Source organism: Salvelinus sp. IW2-2015, linkage group LG25, assembly GCF_002910315.2.
Source record: "Salvelinus sp. IW2-2015 linkage group LG25, ASM291031v2, whole genome shotgun sequence".
Classification (NCBI taxonomy): Eukaryota; Metazoa; Chordata; class Actinopteri; order Salmoniformes; family Salmonidae; genus Salvelinus; species Salvelinus sp. IW2-2015.
In genome coordinates this window covers 12,660,143-12,673,864 of record NC_036865.1, presented here as the reverse complement: position 1 = coordinate 12,673,864, position 13,722 = coordinate 12,660,143, and the positions used below count along the sequence as shown (strand labels likewise).

The 13,722-nt window shown below is 42.3% G+C and overlaps 1 pseudogene; it reads right to left on the bottom strand.

Moving 5' to 3' along the window:
* The window catches only part of LOC111951960 (potassium voltage-gated channel subfamily KQT member 5-like), a 132,058-nt pseudogene that overhangs the window by 46,761 nt on the left and 71,575 nt on the right, over positions 1-13,722 (bottom strand).

Here is a 13,722-nt window from a genome sequence, read left to right as displayed (position 1 = left end):
CTCAATCATAACATTCAGTTTCACTAATATGTGGATGATACGCAGCTTTATTTACCAAGCATACCCAGTGACGAAGCCAGCGTAGCTACCCTTCACCAGTGTCTTGCTGACATCAAATGATGGATATCTGATAATTTTCTCCAGCTCAATGATAAGAAATGTGTTTTATTTGGCCCTCACCTTGCCAGAACCCAGATTGTAAATAACCTTGGTCATTTGTCCAACAATGTAAAGCCTACGGCCAGAAACCTTAGTGTCTTCTTTGACCCTGACCTAAACCTCGAGCTGCATTTACAGAAGATTGTCCAGTCTTGCTTTTATCATCTAAGAAATATAACTAAAGTCAAGTATTTTATTTCAGTGAAATTAAATCAAATTGTATTTGTCACATGCGCCAAATACAACAGGTGTAGACCTTACAGTGAAATGCTTACTTACAAGCCCTTAACCAACAACGCAGTTTTAAGAAAAATACATGTTAAGTAAAAAATAGATTAGTAAAAAATAAGAAATAAAAGTAACAAATCTGGAGAAAGTTATACATGCTTTGATTTCCTCACACCTAGATTACTGTTACTCTTTGTATACATGTCTCAGTCAGGAATCTCTCCATCGTCTACAGTTAGTTCAAAATGCTGCAGCTCGGCTTTTTAACAGACAACGGGAAATGTAACCATATCACACCTATTTTAGCTTCTATACACTGGCTACCGGTCACTTTTAGAATAAATTTCAAAATTGTATTAATCACGTTTAAGGCTTGGTTTAGCCCCATCCTATATCTCCAGGACGCAGCCTGAGATCCTCTGGCAGGGAACTGTTGACCATTCCGAAGTCTAGGTTGAAAACTAAAGGAGACTGGGCATTTGCCATTCGGGCTCCTAAACGTTGGAAAGGTCCGTCAGAAGAGGTTTGCAGATCCAGTGGCTCTTTATAAATCCCCATAAAGATGCTTTAATGTATGATTTGAATGAGCTATCTTTTTTTATTCTCCTTCCTCCTTTCTTTGTTAGCAATTGTATTTATTTTATTATGTGAAACCTTCGTTACTTGTACTGGAAAGCGCTATACACATAATAATAATAATAATAATAATAACAATAATAATAATAATTATAAAAATACATCTCTGAAACGGCACATATGTAAAAATATGTGTAAGTCCTAGCGTCCTGTCCATGGGGTGTACATTTACATCAAGCTGCCTAACACAGAAAGAGGAGACAGAGTCCTGTCCCTACGGACCATTCTAGCCTCGGACAAGGCTTCCTTGTCCAATGCTTACTTACTTCTTACTTATATGTCCTGCAGCCTTGAGGGGAAATGTAGTGGTAGGTAGAGGATATTAGGCGCTCATCCTGCTTGGGGCCTTGTCTCTGACAGTCAGATTCAAATGAAAACAGAGTTCCCCATAGAATAGTGTTTATTATCCTACAGTCTGTCTGATCCTCTGAGCCTGGCACACACACTGTGCTCTCATCAGCAGGGATACACACACACGCACACACATGTACAAGCACAGACACACACACCTTATGCCCCGTACACAACTCCGTTGGTAGATTGCAAAATATGATTTTAATTCAATACAGGAGAAACATATTGTTTTAGGTGATAATAAAACCTATTTAGTTTAGTTACTTTTTACTCAACTTGTTTCTCTAACTTTMTAGCAAGTCAAGCTAGCTTACAGAGCAGATAGCTAGCTAAAAGCTAGACTAGGTTGAAGATACTGTAGCTAGTGACAATCTAATTTCATCAAAAACAAAATGGCATTACCATCACAATAACTAAAACCGGAAGCAACAGTCATATAATATAATTGGCTTAGTAGCCAATGTGTATTGTTCAATATAACTATTAAAATAGTACTCAGTTGTAGGAATGGGTAATTGTTTACAAGTTGCTRGCTATCCCATAAAGCCATTACCAAAAACAACATATTTTCATCTTGTTCTGTGGTTTGGTAACTTCCTGTTCTATTGACGGACTCTGGCTGAACTGAAGACGACACAAAGTTWGAAAAAATTCAAAGTATATGGCATCCGTTTTGGAAAGGAGTCTTCAACTGCAAGGGGGCGCTGTGATTCCACTCCATTGAAATGGTCCCCATTGAAATGAATGACATCCAGCGCAACGCAACGGACTGCTAATTTGTAATGTGAAAGAGGCATTACACTCACCAGGATGAGCAGAAAGTGGTTGGACAGGTCCTGATGGGCAGGGATTGTGGAGAACACTGACAGGACCAGACAGCCAAACACCAAGATGAACCTGACAGAGAGAGAAACAGACATACACTACATTAGATAACACATACATCCCCTACAGATAATACACAATACACATGAAATTAAGGTCAGGTCGCGCTGTCAGAAACCCCCCCCAGCTTTATTACTGTGATGAGGTACACTGCTGAGGATAAAACTGCAGAACTAGCAGTTGACACAGCATGAAAGTGTGTGATGATTATACTGTGTTAAACTCTTTTCTTCCTCTTTCTTCATCTTCTGCTCACCTTTATTGCTGCCTTTTCCCCTTTATCCCCTCTTCTCCATCTCTTTCTCTCTAAGAAAGTCCACTCTGCCTAGGGCTATGGCTGGTACAGGATTTTTCCATTTCATTAAAAAGACTATGTTCATCTTGTCAAGAGTCAGCAAGAGGCATTTTGTTATTCTCTTTGTCTTATGACTTGCTCTTCCCTCACGCTCTGCTATGAGTGTGTGGGTGAGTGTCACTCTGTAAGTCTTATCTCCACAGCTCTCACCCCTCATCCCTCTTCCCTCTTTCCCCTCGCTCACCCCTTTCTCCTCTACCGTCTCCCTTCTCTCCTCTGTCTCCCTCTTCCCTCTCTCCCCTCGCCTGGAGCTGAACTCAGCCCTTTCCCCTTAGACGGTGATTTATAACATCGTTTATTTTCCATGGGATTCATGTGAAATATTAGGGTGAGTAAAGGGCTGTTGGCGGTCCACTCCAGGCTGAGTTACAGTATACCTAGAGAGGGAGGAACATATGGCTTTGATAGAGCAGCAGACACTAATAGGCCTTTACCGTCAGACAGACCATGCATGGACACCAGATCCACTCCCAGCTGCTGCTCAGAGAGGAGTAGGTGTGTGTGTGTGTGTGTGTGTGTGTGTGTGTGTGTGTGTGTGTGTGTGTGTGTGTGTGTGTGTGTGTGTGTGTGTGTGTGTGTGTGTAGATGAAGAAAGTTTTATACTTTATTGCGTTGCTATTTTTACAATAATACAGATCAATGATACATTTCACAAGATCAATCTAACACAACGTGGAATCAACAATGGTTTGCCACTTTTCATCCCACATTGGCACAGAACCCCTTTCTATTGTGAAATATCAATGTGTGTCATGGCCTGCGGGTGGACTTTTATCCCCGACGCACCACTACCACAACCTACCATGGGTCATTACATTTGGATTAGTTGACAGTATGACTGACACCTCTGTAACTAATGACCTCATCGATGACTGGACCAATCAATCCATCAATCAGTCCCTGGACAGAGCGATCGATAACCAACTAATCACAAGGAGGATCAATCATTGCCATGATTGGATAGTAACTGGCTTTTGGGTTGTGTGTATAAGACGGCTTGTCTAGCTTGTTGTGTCTAACGTGCTTGTGGCTGGTATGTATGGTGTGTGTAAATTGCATATCTCTGGCATTTTTCTAGTGTGCAACTGGTAGAGACAGAAAAACAGAGGCAGCGTGACAGAGACAGAGAAAGACACAGAGACAGACAGAGACAGAGACAGAGACAAATACAGCGATGGAGAGGTGAAGTGCCTCTCTCTCTCCTCTCGTAATGATGAGCGCACAGAAGAGCAAAGACAAAACCATATAAAGCCAAAACGCCCCTAAACCTCATACCCAACTTAATGGAATGGAACAGCCAGTGTGAGTGTGTTAGCACCGTAGGAGTGTGTTCTGTTGGAGTGCCACTCTGGTTCCCCGGTTTAGGGGGATGTGGCTGGGGAGATGGCTTCTGGTCAGGGTGAAAGTGGAGGTGAAAGTGGAGAAGGCAAAAAGTGCAGGGTCTAGCTATCCATGCCTTGTAGGTCCTTTAATATATCCTTTTATTGTCAGTAATTCTTCCGCCCCAAATAGTCTCTCTTTGTCAATGATCCATGAGCAACATTATAGAATGGACTGACACACACACACTCACACACAAAACACTTTTTACCATCCTGTTTCATCTGGGCCGTAAATCTCCCTTAAGCGGACTCATCCAACTGGGAGAAGATTTAGAGTCAAGGAGCAGAAATACAGCTGTGTGTGTGTGTGTGTGTGTGTGTGTGTGTGTGTATGTGTGTGTTCGTTCGTGACCAAAAGAGAGTGTGTGTATACTGTAAATGGTATATGTCAAATTTACATCAAATTTATTTATAAAGCCCTTCTTACATCAGCTGATGTCACAAAATGTTGTACAGCAACCCAGCCTAAAATATGTGGTTTGTGTATATTGATATGCAATGTGTCTGTGTCATGTGCGTGTTTGTGTGTGTGTATGTGTGTGACGGATCAGCTATGTGAGAGGTCAGTGTTTTCCACACCATACTGCCTGGTATCATTATCTATTTCCTCCTTTCTTTTGATGCCAGCCATGCATTCCCCTTCAATCAGAGAGAGGGAGGGAGGGAGGGAGAATAAGGCAAGTGCTAAAAATACAAACAAAATAGATAATACTAAAAGGAGATGGAGAACAGGACAGTGTGAAATAGCAAATTCATTTTAAGCACTTTTCTATGTACAGTTATCACTTTTCTGAATATTCCAGTGATTGAATACCGACACGTGAATATGTGGAACGGATTTAGAAAGGCTTCTTAGGGTAACGGTAGTGCAGATATGTTCAAACATTCTGCTATAAATACACAACAGCATTACATGGCAGCATGGAGCACCCTGACGACAACCTCTGCAGTGTGCGTGCGCGTGTGTGTGTGTGTGTGTGTGTGTGTGTGTGTGTGTGTGTGTGTGTGTGTGTGTGTGTGTGTGTGTGTGTGTGTGTGTGTGTGTGTGTGTGTGTGTGTGTGTGTGTGTGTGTTTGTGTGTGGTTGGGCAGAGGAAGAGAGAAGAGAAGAGAAAAGAGGAGAAGAGTATATAGGGGGGGAGGGAGAGAGAGAGAAGGAGAGAAAGAGAAGAGAAGAGAAGAGAAGAGAAGAGAAGAGAAGAGAAGAGAAGAGAAGAGAAGAGAAGAGAAGAGAAGAGAAGAGAAGAGAAGAGAAGAGAAGAGAAGAGAAGAGAAGAGAAGAGAAGGGAGAAAAGAGATGAGAAAGTGAGAGGCACAGACATATTGTCTCCTTGCCAAGAGTCTATTAGTTCATCCCTGTGTTTTATCAAGTGTAGTGTAATATCTTACCTGCTGATGGGAGCGATAAAGCACAAGGTTTTATTTCTAAGCAACTACTTAACAAAACACACCAGGGCCAAGGCCACTCAGACTGAAGAGACAAACGTTCTCCAAATGAAAAACCACAACCTCTCAGCCTTCCATAAATTCTCCAAATGTTCTCTAAATGAACAACCACAACCTCTCAGCCTTCCAAACTTTCTCCAGATGTTCTCCAAGTGAAAAACCACATCCCCTCAGCCTTCCAAACTTTCTCCAGTGGCGTCATTAAGCCTGGGTTTATTGGGCTTCAGCCCCGGATGTTTTTGGTGCAGCTCCAAACCTTTTGATGGTCCAATAAAAGTATTATTATTAAAAATCTTGCAGGTTGAGCACGAGCAGGCAGCAGTGAATGAGGTTTGTGCAGGGTTGGTGGTAACTAACTAGCTAACGTTAGTCTCCCTCAGCATATGGTTGGCTAATGCTAATAAGCTAGCGTTAGCGCCCAGCATCGTTAAGCTGTTAGGTTATTTAACAGTATATTTAGTGAATGGGCAAGCTAAAGATGTTGATATGTCATGATATAAGGAAAAGTGTTTATTTCAAGCGTGTATTTGTTGGGTTTCGTTTCTGTAGTTCCGTAGCTACTAGCTGGCTTGCTGACATTATTTCATTTAGCTTTTATTTGTATTGTTCTTTTTATTCACTTAGCTACTTACTTTTCTATTGCTGTTGCATTGTTGAGAGGTTAACCTGCAAGTCAGCATTTCATTGCACTGTGTACTCCATGCATATCATGTGTATATGACAAATAAACAAACTTGAATTTGAACTTACAGTGGGAGGGCAGCCAGAAAGAGAGGGAAAATATGGCCAGCTTTGTGGTTAGATTGTAGGGGAACAACACATTGAAAATACATACAGTTGAAGTCGGAAGTTTACATACACCTTAGCCAAATATATTTAAACTCAGTTTTTCACAATTTCTGACATTTAATCCTAGTAAGAATTCCCTGTTTTAGGTCAGTTAGGATCACCACTTTATTTTAAGAATGTGAAATGTCAGAATAATAGCAGAGAGAATGATTTATTTCAGATTTTATTTCTTTCATCACATTCTCTGTGGGTCAGAAGTTTACATACACTCAATTAGTATTTGGTAGCATTGCCTTTAAATTGTTTAACTTGGGTCAAACGTTTTGGGTAGCCTTCCACAAGATTCCCACAATAAGTTGGGTTTGTGGGCCTCCTTGCTTGCACACGCTTTTTCAGTTCTGCCCACAAATTTTCTATAGGATTGACGTCAGGGCTTTGTGATGGCCACTCCAATACCTTGACTTTGTTGTCCTTAAGCCATTTTGCCACAACTTTGGAAGTATGCTTGGGGTCATTGTCCATTTGGAAGACCCATCTGCGACTAAGCTTTAACTTCCTGACTGATGTCTTGAGAAGTTGCTTCAATATATCCACATCATTTTCCAGCCTCATGATGCCATCTATTTTATGAAGTGCACCAGTCCCTCCTGCAGCAAAGCACCCCCACAACATGATGCTGCCACCCCCGTGCTTCATGGTTGGGATGGTGTTCTTCGGCTTGCCAGCCTCCCCCCTTTCCCACCATACATAATGATGGTCATTATGGCCAAACAGTTCTATTTTTGTTTCATCAGACCAGAGGACATTTCTCCAAAAAGTACAATCTTTGTCCCCATGTGCAGTTGCCACCGTAGTCTGGCTTTCTTATGGCGGTTTTGGAGCAGTGGCCTTTTCCTTGCTGAGCGGCCTTTCAGGTTATGTTGATATAGGACTCGTTTTACTGTGGATATAGATACTTTTGTACCTGTTTCCTCCAACATCTTCACAAGGCCCTTTGCTGTTGTTCTGGGATTGATTTGCACTTTTCGCACCAAAGTACGTTAATCTCTAGGAGACAGAACGCGTCTCCTTCCTGAGCGGTATGACAGCTGCGTCGTCCCATGGTGTTTATACTTGCGTACTATTGTTTGTACAGATGAACGTGGTACCTTCAGGCATTTGGAAATTGCTCCCAAGGATGAACCAGACTTGTGGAGCTCTACCATTTTTTCCTGAGGTCTTGGCTGATTTATTTTGATTTTCCCATGATGTCAAGCAAAGAGGCACTGAGTTTGAAGGTAGGTCTTGAAATACATCCAGAGGTACACCTCCAATTGACTCAAATTATGTCAGTTAGCCTATCAGAAGCTTCTAAAGCCATGACATCCTTTTCTGGAATTTTCCAAGCTATTTAAAGGCACGGTCAACTTAGTGTATGTAAACTTCTGACCCACTGACCCAACTTCTGACCCAAACCCATCTCGTTCTTTATCCTATCAGCAGTGGAAGTAAAGGGGAGATCCTTAACAATACGTTTAGAAACCCATCTCGTTCTTTATCCTATCGCAGTGGAAGTAAAGGGGAGATCCTTAACAATACGTTTAGAAACCCATCTCGTTCTTTATCCTATCAGCAGTGGAAGTAAAGGGACTCAAGGGAAAACAGCTCTCTAAAAGTACTCGCTCAAATCCAAGTGAGTTGGTAGAGTTTTTCTCCCTCCCTACAGAAGCCACATATTGAATATTTTTTTCTAAACATTATTCTGCGAGTCTAAACCATCTAGATATACTGTACTGTTCTTTTTGTATTTCTGGGCTCTAACAGTGCAGACCTAGGTTGAAATATTATTTGTTTTATTTCAAACATTAGCTTCTCTGGATGGGGTTTGCACTTTTAGGATTAATCCATTGCTTCCATTGCACTGATAAAGCTAAGTTTAAGCTCATCTAAAGTATTTGAAAGATAACAAATAGGCTACTATTTCGACCCAGACATGAAACATATAATACAATTTTGTGTAGCAAGCAGATTCTGTACCTTCTGACTAGGCATTACAGCATTACTTATAGGAAGTCCTTTGGGTTTACATTAAGGACATGATTTATACCTCATAGTTTTTCTTTGGCACAATGTGCAGTGGATATATATAGTAATAATTCACAACCAACGAATAGACCATAGGGATATATGATTGAGTGAATACAATACTCATAACGCTCAATTGTGTTCAAACCTGTGCCAAGACCGGAATCATATTGTCGTATATATTTATTTTAGACTTGTTCTCAATATCTCAGCAAAATTGGTATTCTTAAGTTAATTTGCAGCGCCTATGGTTAAACTAAGAGGGGAAATAAAGCTGTTTCTGTGTGTTCATGTGAGCTTGTGAGAGTCTCCTGTCTGATGATGGAGAGTCTGCGGCTGTCTCCTGTCAGAGCGAGACAAAGGGTTTCTGAAGTGCTACTGTACATACAGCCGCTCCAAACTCCCCACAAGTTCTATAACATCTGTGCTGTTTCGACCTTTTAAACTGTTGTGCTTATGGGGGTGTGTGTGTGGAGGAGCTGGTCTGTGGAGCAGTTCATGAAAAAGACACTATAATTTCATTATTTGAGGATTGGCCAATTGATTAATTGATTGTTGTTGTTTTTTCAGGGGTGATGGAACCATTGTGCAGAGACTGACCCTGCTCACTCGTCCGTCCCACTCACGTCACCATGGTAAGACGGGGTAAAGGAGGTGACACACACACACACACATCCCCTTAGTATTCCAGGGCATATGTCCTCCATCCATAAAACTCCCTCCATCCATGCTACTCCGTTAAATTAAACCAAACAGTGTTAACAGACAGAAAAAGGCTTTATGAAACAGCTTCCAAAGGAGGTAGTAACTGATTGACACACAACCCACGTGACCACACAGAGAGCTGTGACTCACTGGTCTGGTTACTCGGGCTTAGCCCAAAACATTTGAGCAACCTTTTGATTGGTTCTCATATGAATGCTATTTGCATGCGCAATGCCCCCCATGCTTCCTCCACTAGAGAGGTAAACAAGCCAAGCTAAAGTTAGGCTAGCTGACTAGAACTGTAGGGAGAAAAACTGATGGAGCTTTCTGAAAGGAAGATAGAGAGACGACACTGCCACATAGCAACGACCAGGGGCGCAACTTTGGTTTTAGAAATATATATATATATATTTTATCCAGTCAGATTAACACTCCAAACAGTTTACCGGACCGCTAGGAGGCATCCGCATGGTCCTAAAGCACACCGTTGCCTCGTTTTGTATCAACATGTCCAATGATTAAAACTGGGGGGGGGGGACAAAAATGCAATTTCAGAATGTGGGAAGGCACATGTCTAATTTACCAGCTATCTAGCTAGTTCTAGTCTTCAAGAAGCTAGGAAAGCAGCCTCCAATTCTGATAGTCGGTAAAGGCTGTGGTGGAAGGAGGACCAAATCTGCAAGGAAAAGGGGCCTGGGTCTCAGAGTGGTGGTTGTAGAGGAAGACAAGAGCGCATGCAACCTTGAATTTGGAATTCCAGGGGAGCTGGTTGGGGAAAACCGGGACAGATGTGTGCCTTAGTCCTATACAGCTCCAAAATCATCGGAATCCTTGTGGATGAAGTCCATATGAACTACAGATGGTATGTACAATGACCTAGAAGTGTACTTCGAAGGTATAGAATGGCACCTCGATGGATACACGTAATGTCGGAATGGAAAATATAGTGATGACACACCAGTGAATGATTGATTGAAAGTGCATGAAATGTTTGCATGATAGGCCTATAAGACATTAATTAAGTAGCCTAAATAAAGTGATAGTACTGCATCATAAAGGACTGGGTAGCAGGCAGCATAAGGGCTGAAAGAGGCACTACAGAAAGTACTTTTACTGGATTAAACTATGGGAACCACACACATAACATTTTCTTATGCAAGAACTACTTGCATAATAATCAAATGTGCTTCAATGTCTTTATATTGGTACAAATTATACATTTATTCTGAATGAGGATGGGAATTAACAATCTATAGCCTACTGTTTTATCACACTCAGCACTCAAAATGAAAACCTGCCTTTCTGGAGAGTTTCTGCAAGCTTGGAGAACTGCGTTCTTTGGTGAAAGAAGATGAGATTACTATATATGAGCACATGATGTTCAAAAGTGGTATCAGAGAGTTAAACATGAGGAGCTATGTTGAGAAGGCATCAGTATAACCCATGTCGACTGTCTGCTTTACACGGACCATCACCACTCATAGATAGTGTCTTCAAAGTGAAACACAACATAAAACAAAAAGTTCAGCTTTCCAGAATCAGAACCAGAATCATGCTACTATAAATGCTGAACCAGAATTGTTCCACTGCACCAGGGTACAGAGAGGGATGAAAGATACATTCACTATACATCTTCATGGAGTCTACACCTTCACATTTCACAGTCATTCAATGTTTGCTTCATGCATTATAGCATTCTGTATTCTTTATCTGTACATGTTGCATTAGATCGACATTTTTGGTTGACTTGAAAGATGATTCATATTTCTTTTGGTTTTGTTGGTCATGAGTGGAAACTTTCCAGAAGCGAACATGAGTAGCACAGTCAGGCAGGTCACCGGTGATAAAAGTCAGTATTCAAAGTCCATCCATGTCTGAGAATGTTGAGAGATGACATGGAAACCGGCCACTAGGGGCAACAGTGAGCGCTGTTACCTTCAAGTATGCTTAGGTTTTGCTAGGGCGTTGTGGATGGGGATGGTGGACAGGCGTAAGCATCTGCCTCTGGTTCCAAAGGTTGCATGTTTGAATCCCTTACCTTAACCATTCAGAGTTAATTCCTAACCTTAAGGACCTGAGCCCTAGGACCATGCCTCAGGACTACCTGGCCGGATGACTCCTTGCTGTCCCCAGTCCACCTGGTTATGCTGCTGCTCCAGTTTCAACTTTTCTGTCTGCGGCTATGGAACCCTGACCTGTTCACTGGACGTGCTACCTTGACCCGGACCTGCTGTTTTGGACTCTCTCTCTACCGCACCTGCTGTCTCTAACTCTGAGTGATCGGCTATGAAAAGCCAACTGATGATGTAATAGAACTCACCCCGGAAAGATCCGGTTAGTTGAAAATGTACAAAACAATTATAGCGGACCGAGGATATCAGCGGTTCAGTCCGGATAAGAGAAAACAAACAAACTGCCCCAAAGAGACCGTCCTGGCTCAGACGTTGCTCAGTTCTTTGAGAAAAGTGTACACTTCTCCGGTGTGTTGAAGAGATGGCTTCGGCCTTGTACTGAACTTTCATCCGCGCAGGGTGGATGAGGTAGCCGATGATGTTCTACTCCTTCAGTGCTTTGGCGGCAGGTCTGAACTGCTTGCGACGTCTTGCGAGATCCGCGCTCATATCCGGGAAAAGGCTGACCCTCTTGCCATCAATGGTTATGTCCCCTTTGGCTCTTGCGAGTTGCAGTACCTTCTCTCTGTCTTGGAAACGGAGGAACCTGATCAGGACGGCCCGTGGGGGCTCATCTGGCCGGGGTTTCGGCGCTGATGTTCTGTGGGCGCGTTCGATTTCCAGTGGCTTGGTGAAGTTGATTGTGCCTAGGACATTCGGGATCCATTGAGTGAAAAAACGGACCGGGTCACGGCCTCGCTGTCCTCTTTCAATCCAACCACACGGATATTACTCCGTCTGCTCTGGTTCTCCATCTGATCTCCTGTTTTTTGAGGTAGGCATTGTCCTTTTGCAGTTGTATAAGACCTGGTCATGTCGAGCGATGGTGTCTTCAACTGTGCTAATGCACAACTCTGCCTCAGTCGTTCTCAAAAGGAGATCATTCATGGGGATTTCAGGTCGTCAATGGAAGAATGGAGTTCACCGTTCTCTTATCGATTTTCATAGAAAGACCTTTGTTACCATCTTGAATTTCCCGGAGGAGAGTAGCCAGCATGTCGGCAGGCTCGCCAGAGGCCGAGAGCAACAGTCTGGAACTGTCGTTTGAGATATGAGGGCTAATGCTAATCTTGCTAGCGTTATCGTTATCTTGGGAATCAACGACGTTTTGGTCGTTCTTCTTGCCTCTCGGTCGGCGGTCCATGGCTCTTTGGGAAGGTAAGTACTTGATGATTTATCAGCCGATGTTAGAATATTGTTTCAACGTTGTTATTTAGGTAATAATAGAATAACTTTGAAGAGCTCGGTTTGTCAACGTCTGCTAAGCTCCGCGGCATCACGTGCTCCCATCAAATTTATGTTTTAGTTATAAATTAACTAGTTAGCTAATTATATGCTGAACAGTTCCTTTTCCCTGTGAAGTTATTAATTTTCCTTCTTGGATGTCCTCTGTTTTTTTGTTGTTGTTTTATTTCACCTTTATTTTAACCAGGTAGGAAGTTGAGAACAAGTTCTCATTTAAAACTGCGACCTGGCCAAGATAAGCAAAGCAGTGCGATGCAAACAACAACACAGAGTTACACATGGAATAAACAAATATACAGTCAATAACACATTAGAAAAAGTCTATATACAGTGTGTGCAAATGAGCTAAGATAAGGGAGGTAAGGCAATAAATAGGTCATAGTGGCGAAATAATTACAATTTAGCAATTAAACACTGCAGTGATAGATGTGCAGAAGATGAATGTGCAAGTAGAGATATTGGGGTGCAAAGGAGGAAAAAAAAAAATAACAGTATGGGGATGAGGTAGTTGGATGGGCTATTTCCAGATGGACTATGTACAGGGGCAGTGATCTGTGAGCTGCTCTGACAGCTGGAGCTTAAAGTTAGTTAGGGAGATATGGGTCTCAGCTTCAGTGATTTTTGAAATTCGTTCCGGTCATTGGCAGCAGAGAACTGGAAGGAAAGGCGGCCAAATGAGGAATTGGCTTTGGGGGTGACCAGTGAAATATACCTGCTGGAGCGCGTGCTACGGGTGGGTGCTGCTTGGTGACCAGTGAGCTGAGATAAGGTGGGGTTTAAATTGTAGGGCAATGATGTGAATCACCCTTGCATTCTAGCTTGCTAGCTATTAATGCACTCAATAAGCTCTCACAGTCTCACGTCAGAATTAGATGTTTATCCATGTTTCTCAAATGTCAAATTTCGAAGTTGTTCAAACGTCAAAGGTAAGTTTAGGCATTAAATCCGAATTCTTAATCAATCATAAATCAATCAATCAAATGTATTTTATAAAGCCCTTTTTTACATCAGCCGATGTCACAAAGTGCTGTACAGAAACCCAGCCTAAAACCCCAAACAGCAAGCAATGCAGATGTAGAAGCACGGTGGCTAGGAAAAACTCCCTAGAAAGGCCAGAACCTAGGAAGAAACCTAGAGAGGAACCAGGCTCTGAGGGGTGGCCAGTCCTCTTCTGGCTGTGCCGGGTGGAGATTATAACAGAACATGGCCAAGATGTTCAAACGTTCATAATGACCAGCAGGGTCAGATAATAATAATCACAGTAGTTGTAGAGGGTGCAACAGTCAGCACCTCAGGAGTAGATG